This window comes from Amblyomma maculatum, unplaced genomic scaffold (assembly GCF_055883805.1).
Source record: "Amblyomma maculatum isolate TAMU_Amacu unplaced genomic scaffold, ASM5588380v1 scaffold_15, whole genome shotgun sequence".
NCBI classification, from domain to species: Eukaryota; Metazoa; Arthropoda; class Arachnida; order Ixodida; family Ixodidae; genus Amblyomma; species Amblyomma maculatum.
Window position 1 is genome coordinate 5,049,154 of NW_028146740.1, and position 12,339 is coordinate 5,061,492.

The 12,339-nt window shown below is 45.9% G+C and overlaps 1 protein-coding gene across 2 annotated transcripts in view; it reads left to right on the forward strand.

Moving 5' to 3' along the window:
* Window positions 1-8,763: 8,763 nt before the first annotated feature.
* The window catches only part of LOC146171969 (heat shock protein beta-1), a 62,224-nt gene continuing 58,648 nt past the window's right edge, over window positions 8,764-12,339 (forward strand). Inside the window, exon 1 of one of the 2 annotated variants that reach the window (XM_084586182.1) lies at window positions 8,764-8,943. The gene's annotated coding sequence lies outside the window, so the exon portion shown is untranslated. The remainder of the gene's footprint in view (window positions 8,944-12,339) is intronic. The other variant, XM_084586183.1, reaches the window with a different exon arrangement.

Sequence of the window (12,339 nt, forward strand, 5' to 3'; positions counted from 1 at the left end):
CGCGCCCGCGAGCGAGCTCACGTGAGCTTGTGTGAGTACATCGAACAGGCGGGCTTGATGACCCGCCTATTTCACCTCGCCAGATAGTGCGCGCTGGGACTGAACGCTCCACGTGTGCTACTTCCCACAATAACGGCTGATCGCCCACGACAGCCGTCAGTGTTTTGTACAGTGTGCAAGTGCGTGCGTAGTGAACAGTTGTCTGGACGTGGAGCTATTGCGGAGGCCCGCCCGACGTGCCGAGTACTCAGTGACCTAAGACGTTTGCGGGTGGGCCTCATGCAAACTACTGTATACTGTACCATAGTGTATATATTTCTTTTATTTTTACCTACTCTTTTCTTTCTCCCTATCACTCACCTCTTTGATTTCCTCTACCTTCTCCTCGCTATCCCTTTATTTCCGCCGCCCCAGTTCAGGTGCTTCAGATATAAGATAGCAGATACCGGGGCTGGCAAACATCTTTTCTTTCCTTTTGTACATACAATAAATAACCACTACAACAACAACATTCATTCCTGAGCGCGAATATTATGTTTACTTTCTAGTTCTTTGGAGTTCTGGCAGATCTTATTTTCTGTGCGCTAGTAATTTGCCTCACAGTTTGCAGGAGCCCTGGATGGATGATGGATAATAGTGGCTCTGCCCTTTGTATCGGACGGCAGTCTGCGCCGCCTAGCCAAAAAATTAAAAGAAATGCATTTATCTCTTCCCTATTTTTAGCTTCTAATTCGCCCGTATCTGCCCCCCTCCCTTTTTTTCTTCTCTTTATTCTCTTGACTTTTTCCACCAATCCTCTAGCCTTTATTTTGTTATCAAAACGCGTTCCTCATCCATTCGTCCATCTTCCCCAGCAAATCCCAGCGCTCTCTCCAGATCTGCCGCTTTTCCCGCGGGAAGGGCAGGACGAAGTTTTTGGCACCTTAGAACAACATACTCCGTTGTTTCCGCCTGAGTTCCGCACGCCGCGCATAATATCATCTAGGAGAGTTTCAAATTGGGCTAGTTGGTGGTTGTTATTCCTGTGCATTGTTGCGCTTACGTAGGAACTGGGACACAATCGGAGACGACACAGAACAGATGTGCGCACATCTGTTCTGTGTCGTCTCCGATTGTGTCCCAGTTCCTACGTAAGCGCAACAATGCACAGGAATAATATCATCTACTTCCTGAAATTTTTTCCTGTACGTTTTTGTTCTGAGGGCCCCTGTCCTAGCCTCAAACAGCAATGAGCTCCCTCGTGAGTTGTCGAATAAACTTTCTTTATATCCTGTTTTCGAGTTCTATACATACCCAATGCTGATTTTCCGTGCATTCTTTCCTCCCACATTTTCCTTTCTGCCTCCTTTACCTGCTTTTCAATGCTGCTGTTTTGCTGCGGTGCATCTCCAAACTATAGGTACTTAAATCTGAGCTTTCGGGTTCTGTTAGTCCATTTCGTATTCAGGCTTTTCATGAAGAGTTGCTTGTACATTTTTCGTGCCCACCTTGATTCCTCCATTTCGGTTAGTCTCTGATCATATTTTAGCTTGCTAATTGCCTCTCTAACCTCAAATGATGCCCAGCCCATATCTCCCTGGACTCCTTCATTAGGTGTGTTGCCATGTGCTCCCAATGCCAATCTACCTACCTTTCTCTGTCTGATTTCAAGGCCTGACTGTACTTCTGATTTCATGCACAGGACTGCATTTCCAAAAGTGAGTCCTGGTACCATAACACCCTTCCATACCCCTCTAACAACCTCATACCTGTTATAATTCCAGAGGGCCCTGTGTTTCATAATATCCGAACTCCTTTTCCCTTTGTCTATCGTAATTCTTTCATGCTTTTCTAGGTAATTTTTTCCTCCATTGATCCATATGCCCAGGTATTTATAGCTCTCCACATGTTCAACCTTGGTGCCTTGTATTTCCAGCACATCCCCCTTTCATCATTAAGTACCATTATTCCTGATTTTTTGCTGCTAGATTGCAGTCCCAGCTTTTCGCCCTCTTCTCCACAGATCTTAAGCAGCTCCTGCAACCCATCCCTCTTATCTGCCAGCAGTACAATGTCATCCGCGTACATCAATCCTGGTAGAACTTGTGTTACTTTCTGTCCTCCCTGCATATAGCTTGCATCGAATCCCATATTACTTTCCTCCAGGCGCCTTTCCATTTGGCTCATGTATATCATGAAAAGCAGCGGTGACAGTGGGCACCCTTGCCTAAGCCCCCTTTTTATTTTTGTTGGTTTTGTTGTTTCCGTCTCTTATACTATCACTGCCTCATTATCTGCATACACTTCTTGTATGAACTGAACCAGGTTTTTATTCAGGCCATATTCCTTCAACTGGTCCCACAGTCTTTTCTGATCTACACTGTCATATGCCCCTTTAATATCTAAAAACGCTATCCATAATGGTCTCTGACTTGCTGCTGCTGTTTCTATACACTGGGTAACCACAAATAAATTATCCTCTAGTCTTCTGTCCTTGCGGAAACCATTTTGTAGTTCTCTGAGGATATTCCCTCCTTCTGCCCATTCCTCCATCATTACTTTTACTAACTGCATTGCTACCCTGTATATAACTGATGTAACTGTGATTGGCCGATAGGACTTTATGCTATCTCTGCTTCCCTTGCCTTTGTATCCTCATCCTGCTTAATTTCCAATCTTTTGGTACTTGCCCGCCCTTTATTGTTTGTTCAATCAACTGTCGCATTTTACTTTGCTTTTTTGTCCTAATCTGGTAATCAATCCCATGGGTATGCTATCTGGTCCTGTCGCTGTTCCCAAGGGGACCTTCCGTTCTATTCTTTCCCATTCTCTTGCTGTCATCTCCTTGTATTCTTGCTCCTCGTCCCAGCGGCATCGATGCCGCTGGCAGTAGGCAGCTGCACGCGTTTTCTTCCAAGTTGCGCGACCAGTTGTACATAGACATTGCTGCTTACATCTCACTGGTTGTGTGGTAGCTTCAGTTTTTTTTTTTTTTTTTTTTTTTTTTTTTATATAACAACAGCGAGTGCGCGTCGTCGTAGCAGTAAAGCTCGCCAACTACGATAACTCTGATTTGGTGAAGTGCTTTTTTGCCGAATGAGTGGGTCTCATACCTCAAAATCAGCTTACACAGGCCCAGACAGAGGTATATATTAAATAAATAAATGAGCGTAATGCTAACGCGCAACGTAACTGCCTAGGGAAGCATCCTACTGCAGCGTTCATGCGTTATCATGCAGGTGCTTCCGAGAGGTGGCGCCACGGTATGTCCTCGCGCCAACCGGGCGGTGCTGTGAAACTGATCAAAACATTACAGACTAGGAGAGCGAAAAAACCGGGGAAGGAACGGCGCCTTCGGCGCTTGGCTTGCGAAAGCTTGCGAAGGTTGGCCGCGTGAAGTCACGCTCTTTCCTTAGCTTCTTTTTTTTTTTTTTTTTACCTCCATGATTCCAATAACGAAGGTCTTTGTCCCAATATGGCGGCTGCTCGGCTAGTCCGCCACCTACAGGTATGGTCCCCGGAAAAGAGACGTCTACTAGGGGGCCTTGGAAAGCACCTTGTTTGCTGCTGCTTTGCAAATGGGGGCTGGGGCTTTGTCAAGCTGTTTTTGGGCAGCTTTTCCGGCAGTTCGTGTACTCTTGAGGCAGAAATAATTAATTTACAATTATTATTTATTCTCCCGAAAACACGCATGGTTATGCAGTTTTTGTGGTTACCTACATCGAGCCGTCCGTCAGCCGGTTGTCGTTGCTCCTACGACACTCCTACGGGAGCTCGCACATAGTACGTCCCACGTTCCAGGCGCGCCGATGGCGGGGAAAGGGTGGGGCTACCCTCGCTGCTTCGAGGCCCTCAATTTTTCGGCAGCGGTGACCCAGTTGAGGGCCACTGAGGCACGGGCGGGGCAGTATCGAGCACCGCCTATACCACGCTCGCTTTTGGAGTAATTGCTCCGGCTAGCAATAACATTCAATTGGGTCCAGCTGGGTATTGGTTACATGATGAATAAACAGCGCTACAGACTAGGACGAAGATCAAGAAGCAAACAGGATGGGCGCTGACTCGCAACTGAAGTTTATTGAAAAAACACACAATATAAATATTCAAGCCAAGCCGCACTAAACCACACATTAAACAAAAACCAAATCATGATGACCCAGCACACACACCACGGTCAAGAAACCCAACCTCATTATGTGTTAAAGCGATTGACGGCTCACTAACACATTTTTCACCTAATTGCATGATATGTCTGGCCTCAATAATTTTCAGGTTAATCTGTGCCGGATGGGCATCCAAAATACCTGTCTGTGTTAGAAAAGGATGGCATCCAGTCTATAGCGTTGTTCATTCATCATGTCACCGTACCAACTCTCCCAGATGTCTCTTCTATTGGTTACAGTTGTGTGCAGCTGCGTTCCCGATATAAGGTATATTGATTTTCGGAGTGATATATATCCCATGCAAACGGACAATTCAATAAGATGAGTTCCCAATTTTGAATTGTTGCTTCGCAATAATAAACATCGCAAGAGCACCAGGACGTTCGAAAGATCCTGGTCGATCCTTTCGTGCCTTAGCAAAAGAGCTTGGCTATAGACCAACACCGATCTGTTACGCAAGCACGATGCGGTGGCGCTTTTATCGCCAGCGTGGTAATAAATCAGAGAGCCGTTGGACGATTAGCACTAGGTGCCCACGGCAAAACTACAAATGAGGCGGTGCAGGGAGATATCGGCTGGGCATCTTTCGAAGTACGGGAAGCTCAGAGTAAAATATTATATGAGGAACGCCTGAGAAAATTGGACAGTAACAGATGGGCAGATTAAGTATTTAAATACCTGTACCTAAAAAGCGTTGACTCACAATGGAGGAAAAGAACAGGGAAACTATGTCAGCTCGGGCGCCCAGCTCCGACCGACCAGTGGAAATCGCCATTACTAGTAAGTATGCTAGTAACAAGGACGGAGAAATAAAGAGCATTAAGCAACAGGTGAAAAACACAGAAGGAAAAAATTTGGATAAATTCGATGGAAAAGAAAGTGGAATTATACCGAAAGTGGAAAAGGCAGATCAGGAAGGAAGCTTTCTTTGAAGCTAGATCAGGGTGCCTTAGAACACGCAGCTACAAAAAGAAATTTAACAATGAAGATGACGCATGTGCTGTATGTGGTAACTCCAGTAAAACAATTGACCATATTATACTCGAATGTAATGGTATCCATCCGGAAGTTGGTGCAGGCGCAATCATTGTTCCTGAAACTCTGGGGTTTAGAGATACCAGTGGCCGGGTGAATGAACCGGCGGTGGAAACTAGCAAAAAACGACTGGAAGATTGGTGGCTTAAAAGCAGAGAAGAGACATAATGTTAGTAATGTAGAAACAAGAAATTTAAGACACAGAATGATGGTTTAGTTAACCAATCTAAATCAATAATTAAGATATAGGGAGAAAAGTGAGCATGATAGCTACTGCTACCACCCCGTTTCAAAGGGGACGCTCCTATATTCCATTCATCCATCCATGGTCCGACTGGGGGTGAAAAATAGCGCCCATAGGAAAAGCCTCTATAAGGAATTATGGAAGCGAAATATTCCAAAGGAATTTTCTAATTTCACGGGTCATCTGCGATGTCATTATTCGGTACAGAGCAACCATGAACGCCCTGGAATAGATTGTGGAAGTGTGAAATCGCATTCGAGGCGAAGTATTTTTAAAACACCGCGAAACGTATCGGGTTGCGAGTTGAGAGGGCGACCCATAGAAATACATGCAAACACAACTTACCGCAACATTTTGCTCGGTTCAGCAGCGTTGAACCCTTCTCATTTTTTGGTGAACGTCTTGTACGATGCCCCGACGTCATGTTGCATGACACACTACATTCTCTTGCAAGTAATGCAAGTCTGACGACTTGCGGGACCGCTCACCATAGAGTTTCTTACTCTTACCTAGAGGGAAAGCTGTGCTGCCGTCTATGGGAGTTTACATGGAGTTTCCAGACGGCCAGTTCAGCCACCATGGGCGCTCAAAGCATCATGGGCCGGAGAGCTACCGAGTTCAGAACTACACCTTCTGGCCAAAACTAATGCAAAGATAAACGTTGTTCTACCGTAAATATTGTCCTAAGATTGACTATAAATTGCAAAAAGAGAGAGAAACAGCATGTCAGTGTGATATTTATCCAATATAAGCGATAGCTCTTTCTCCTATTGACTTAGTTTTGAGCAGCACAAATACCAATATTCCGCACTTAATAGGCAAACTTTGAAATAAAAAAGAACGTTATGAAAATATATATGGTTGCGCAATCACTTAAGGAAGTTTTTAGTGGCATTTCGGGAAACAAAAACCATTTATTGGAGACGTCTGGTTTTTCGCCTTCGCTACTATGGCTTTCGCAATCTATACGCACCTTCAGGTGATGATGATGACGAAAAAGAAGCATCGCAGTAACGCCAAGAAAAACCGACTGTCCCGCAACAAGTAGTAGCACACCGGCCCATGATGGCTGAAGTGCAGCGCCCTCAGCTTTCCCTCTAGTTAGTGTAAGGAACTCTATGCCGCTCACAGCACGATAAACTGACCGCGCACAGTTGCAGACGACCATGCACCACCCGCTGTGGCTAGCAGATGCTCCGGAGCTAGAGGCGGCCGCGGTGGGTATCGCCAGCTACGCTGTCGTCTGCTGCAATGCTCGAATCTCGTTCGGTTATATGGTCGTATGGCGTTTGACAACTGCTTTTTAAATGTAATTCTGTCTAGCACGTATCACTGGAACGACAGTATTATCAAGCTTATTTACCCTATGCGGCAGCATATCAGATTGTAAGCAAAAATGCGCGATTCGCCACACCCAGCTTGCCTTTTGGCGGTGTCTGGATTCATAACACAGGTTATTCGGGGAGTTTTAAAGTTAGACTGCCTCCGTAATGACGCACCATACTTTATCACATACTTCTTCAAAGCGCCGGTCAACGTTTAACGACCGGCCACCACTTCTGATGCTCTGCGAAATGAGAAAAATGTTCCGGTAAGTTGTGTATATTTCTACGGGTTGCCCTCCCAACTCGCGCCCCAACGGTATATTAAAATACTTCGCCTCAGTAATGAGATTTAATATTTTGGCGATCTGTTCTAATATGTTCATAGTTGCTTTGTACCGAATAACGACATCACAGGTGCCCCGTGAAATGAGAACAGCTTTTGAATATTTTGATTCCATGTATTCCCCAGTCGGCTGCGGTGCCGCGAGCGTCCTCTTTGTTTGTAAAACACTGTGGTGGGACATTTATTTTACGATATCTTTTTGCGCCGTTCACAGCTCTCTCAGTTTTCTGTTTTTTTGAGTTAAATGGACAATGTAAATAGGGTGTCACTTTCCCGTTCATGACGGGAAACTTTTGCCTCTACAGTCTAGCGTGGCTGGTCTGCTCGGTGCCGCGGCGTGCATGCGCACAAGACACCTTCGAGCGCCGGTACATTTTAACGGCGTGCATTTTCGAGCAGACGACAGGACTAGTGGAAGGAATTGTAGTCGCCTATCGAGGCACCGCGATCAAGGCAGTAATGCGATGTGTTTAATGCGAAATGTTCGAAATGTTGCGAATGAATTCAAAAATGGCCCAAAGCATTTACAGCCGGCCGCGGAGATGCCGAGCCCAGCAACGCCATGAGCCCGCGTCGACGACGGCTACGACGGAACATAATGATTCTGTACGTGCGTGTTTTACTGCAAACCTAATCATAATTTAAGTATCTGTACGATTGCACAAGAGTTAGAGATTACACAGCCATGAGGATCACTTTCTCGGTCGGCCGCAGTTCCTGTAGAATTCCAATGTCGCGAATTCCCAAATTGCTGCGCCGTCCCTTCGCCAAATTGACGGCCTTCGATTACGGCGTGTACCGCTCACAACTCTACGCGAATCCGCTTCCGCAGTTTCTGGTATTCCTCCACTGAAAGTACTGCAGAGGAAAACAAACACCATCGTCACACCTCCTCGAGCACTGCATTAAAATGGGCATGGCACATTACGCGCTGCAGCGAAGAGCTCACACCTAGCTGTGTCCGCGGGCCACACTGCTGACGGATTGCATCCCAGGTATTTTTTTTTCTTTCAACGCCTATTAAATCCGCTTGGTATCATATAAACACAGGAATGCGCTCGAATGCCTTCTAGCAGCCTTTCCGCAACAGTGCCTGAAACGCGACCGCGCTCGCTGTCTGCTAGCAAGCCGCCATGTTCATTGCGCGTGAGGAATGCCGAGTTGCGTGGCTGGCGCGATTGTCGAGAAATCGGATATTTGCGCACCGGCAATGCGTCGGCTACGTTGGGCCGCGCCGGCTGGCGCCCGCTACGTCCGTCACGCCGTGTCGTTGGAGATTTTTCGGCGACGAAACGCCGCGGAGGGCAATATACTTACGTAGTATGTTTCTCTATTCTTTAACCACCACATGCAAGCGCACCGCCTGTCGTGAAACACCGCCTCAAAGTGGTTTTGGTTTCGAAGCGACGCCCGCTTCGTCTTTCCAAGGAGTTTCAAGACCCAGAAACGACGACGAAACGACGTTGTTCCTTGCAAGTGGTTCGATTGCCCGAGTAGACAGCGCGGGCTTCGAAGCAGCAGCCGCCGCATCCTCTTAGGACGTAGAAAGGTGGCCTTGCTCGAGAGGTGTGGAGGTAAACACTGGAGGTTGCCACTGCAACCGCCTGCGCAACCGGCCGGTAGTCTACCTTTAGTGCGCATGCGCGGAGGCAATCGCTCGCTCCGTCGCCCCCTCGCGTTCTTTGAATGAGTCAGGCGTGTCGCTGCTTTTGGAGCGCGGTGCGTGGCCGTGTTCGGGAAGCTTCTCTTGCATTAAAAGCAGCCGCCGCCGCGATCGTGCCGGCCAATCGACGACCTCCGACGGATTGCAAGCACAACGCGTCGAGTCAGGCGTCGTCAGCAGAAAACGCCCAAGTGAGTACGGATGACCCGAGCCCTACACGCCACAAAAAGGCGCCCGTACGATGCCCTGCTGGCACATCGGGCGTCACCCGGCGCGTGCCCCGTCTGGGCATCGGCAGAGGCAAACATCGTCGCCTACTGTTGTCTGAGCGTAGCACTACATTCCGGGCGCGCTGCTGCGGCCACTTGGCGCTCAGTGCTGGTCTGGTTTCGTTCTTCTGTGGCGCAGACGGGGTATATATATATATATAGCCGGTGCCCTGTGAACCTTCTCGTCTGCTCCTGGCCTTCGTTTAGTTGCGGGAAAAATTGCTGCAGGAGAGCATTTGGCCAGTGCAGACAGTGCTTGTTCAATGCGGAAATCTGCCGTGCTTGCATAGCACGTCGTCTCCGTAGCTTCGCCGTGGCTGTCAAGCAGGGAAGGATAGTCCACAGTTCAGTTGTAAATGGCCGTTTGAAATGATGTATTGTGTTATACGGTTAAATGGGGACCCGCCACCTTTAAATGTGAAAGTATGGCCCCTGGTAAACTGCCACCACTGGAAGGTGATCGCGGAGGAAGCTGTACGCTAGCTGCCTCTCCATATCCATGGGCGACATGAAAGGCCGAGTGCGTTTCCACGGGGTGCCAGCTTTATTCTGAGTGTTTCGAAACCAATTGGCTGCGAGAATAAAGCGTTGTGGCGAAAGCCAGCTTGTCGCTATAGCGATACAGCCTTCCTGCGTTCGGGGCCATCTCCACTGCAAGCGGCACTGCTGTCTCTGACTTCTCGCAGGCGGCACTAAGAAGCGGCGATCTCCCTGCATTCCCCCCCCTTTTTTTTTTGAAACTGTGAAAATTCAGCACACTGGTGATTGTGCAAATTGGTTAGGAACTGAGGGGGAGTAAACTGAGAATAAATAGGAGTAAAAATGATGTTAAGGCTGGGCAGTGTTAAGAATTAATGCTTTAAATGTTCAAACACTAACCTGCAGTAGAATGGTCAGACCACAGCTTTCATACACTTATTTACAATAATCTGGAAGTTGAGCAAAACTTTCCTGTTGGATGAAAGACTTGTCTAAGGCTGTAGTTTATCCATGTAAGCATTGATTTCTGATTAATACTTCTGATTTTAACTAATAAAATGGCATTATTTCCGAACTTGTTCACCATAATCGGCAATCTATACTTGACGGCAGGGGCAAAGCATTCATGACAACATTGTTCTGCTAAATAATTGTTTTTCAGCAACATCCTGTCTCTGGAAGTTTTGTCATGCTCAGGAAATTTATTGTTATCAGGAAAACTTGTCCCTTGTCAGCTGTATTGGCAGGCAGCTGTATTGCAAACATGGTTTGAATTATGACAATATAACATGTTTTAAGAGAAATTAATAATTGCATTGTCCTCAGTTTATGTTCAGCCCTATTTCTAGCCGCCAAGTTTGTGCCCAAGCTGTTAGATACTGGGGAATATTGAACTGAAGTGTATGTGGAATGAAAATTCACTGTTTAAGGAGGGATGTGGGGTCAACTTTTGAACTGTTGAACCAATTTCTATGGCTTATCTTCCTCTGGTTAGAATATATTCTTATTTTCATCATCTTAGCAAATATAGAGAAAAAAAATGTTGCACCTCTCAATGGCGTCAGCTCAGGAAAACTATCATTTCAAAGATCATGAAGATGTGCTGTTCGTGCTTGGATAACTTCTAGGTAGTCCATTGTGCAGGACAAGTCCAATTGTTGGTCCTTTATGACATTTTTGTGAAAATTTGTTGGTGTCATTATGTCGCATATTTAATACTTATTACATTAGATAATAGCACAATCGAAAAGTTGCCTTATCTGGTTCCCTACAAAATTTTGGTCCAGAAACCGTCTTGAAAGCAGCCTTTGGCGGAAGAGTTTGGAAATGGTAGTTTGGTTCATGGTTGTGCTCTTGCAAAAAGTGCAAACTGAGAAAAATAAGTTGAAAGATTTTAGAACATGCTATTCAAATTTATGGCCTAAATTAATAAATAAAATTGGCCTGGTGCATTCGTTGGGCCATCCTTTTCAAGATGACACTGCTCTGAGGTGATTTTGCTTTGAATGGCGTTTTTTTTTTTTTTTTTAATCCAGTTTTACAGATATCCAGCGCCCTTGCTCATGAAATGCTTTTGTTAGTTAGGCGTGCCTCTTTGCTGGGCTCCATATTACTATCTCGAGCTTGTTGAGCACTTTGGTTAGCCAGGCCCCTAGTGGTGCGAAAACAGTGTTCGAAGGTGACATGCTGCGTTTCAGTCAATTCAAACTTATATTTTGCTTTAGCAGCCAGTCCGCTGTTGCCACTGGCTGTCTGCTCTATACTAGCAGGTCCATTTTGGTTAGAACTTGGAAACAAGCACACTATACTTCGTCTCACAAGATGTAATATTGCAGCTCTGACTCACCATCTACCCTAATGCTTACACATAACATACAGTCCCTTGAATCTTGGCACAGAATACAAAGGCTAAATTTCCTCTTTTTTTACTGAAAAATAATAAATTATCAATGGCTCCTGATTTGTATCTTAAACCGGCATCGTCTAGGGCAACAAGAAATACGCACACCGAATCACACCTTACCTTACCAGAACTAACATCTTCAAATTTTCTTTTTTCCTGCGCACCATAACCGAATGGAATAACCTGCCATTATCATCACTTCAGGACCTTTATTCTTTAGAACAGGCCGTGCATTGATTTGCTGTTTTTCTATATCTTGCTTGTACTTGTGTAAATTTTATCTTCATGTTTTTGCACTTTGTGCTTTTGTGTTTTCTTTTGGAATTGTTGCCCCTCCTGCTAGGACCCTTCACTGGGTCTGCAGTATGATCAAATAAATAAAATATCTGCAGCACTGCAGAAGGCAGAGGAGCCCTTGCAATTGTGCTCCTAAGTGCCTCTCGCTCCTGTGCACTGTAATAGAGAATTGTGCTCCTACTGTCACCCCACCAATTTGGGGGGCGAGAGACGCGTAGGAGCACAACTGTCTATTGTAGTGCGTGTGATCCTGATTGGACCGGGGTGCCTCTGCCTTTCGCAGTGCTGCAAAACATCTTGTGAGACGAAGCATAACTTTGGGATACACTCCGCATAAGTTTCTTGCCTGCCATGTCTTGAAATTAGTGTTCAACAGGTGACAACTGAACTTGGCGAGAAGTTTCTTTAATACATGCATAATCTAAAGCAAAAGAAAAAAATTTGAAATACGTTTTTGGTAAACATTGTGATTTTAGCACTTCATCCCTCTTAATTGTAATGAACATTTTTTTTCTAAAGTTTCAAACAAGGAGTTCCTAGACAAGTGCTGCGTAGAGTTGATGTGGCTCTAAAAAGAGAAGCTTGGGTGCTAGTGGCTTTAGGCAGGCACCCCTTTCTTAACCCTTAACCCTTTCTTT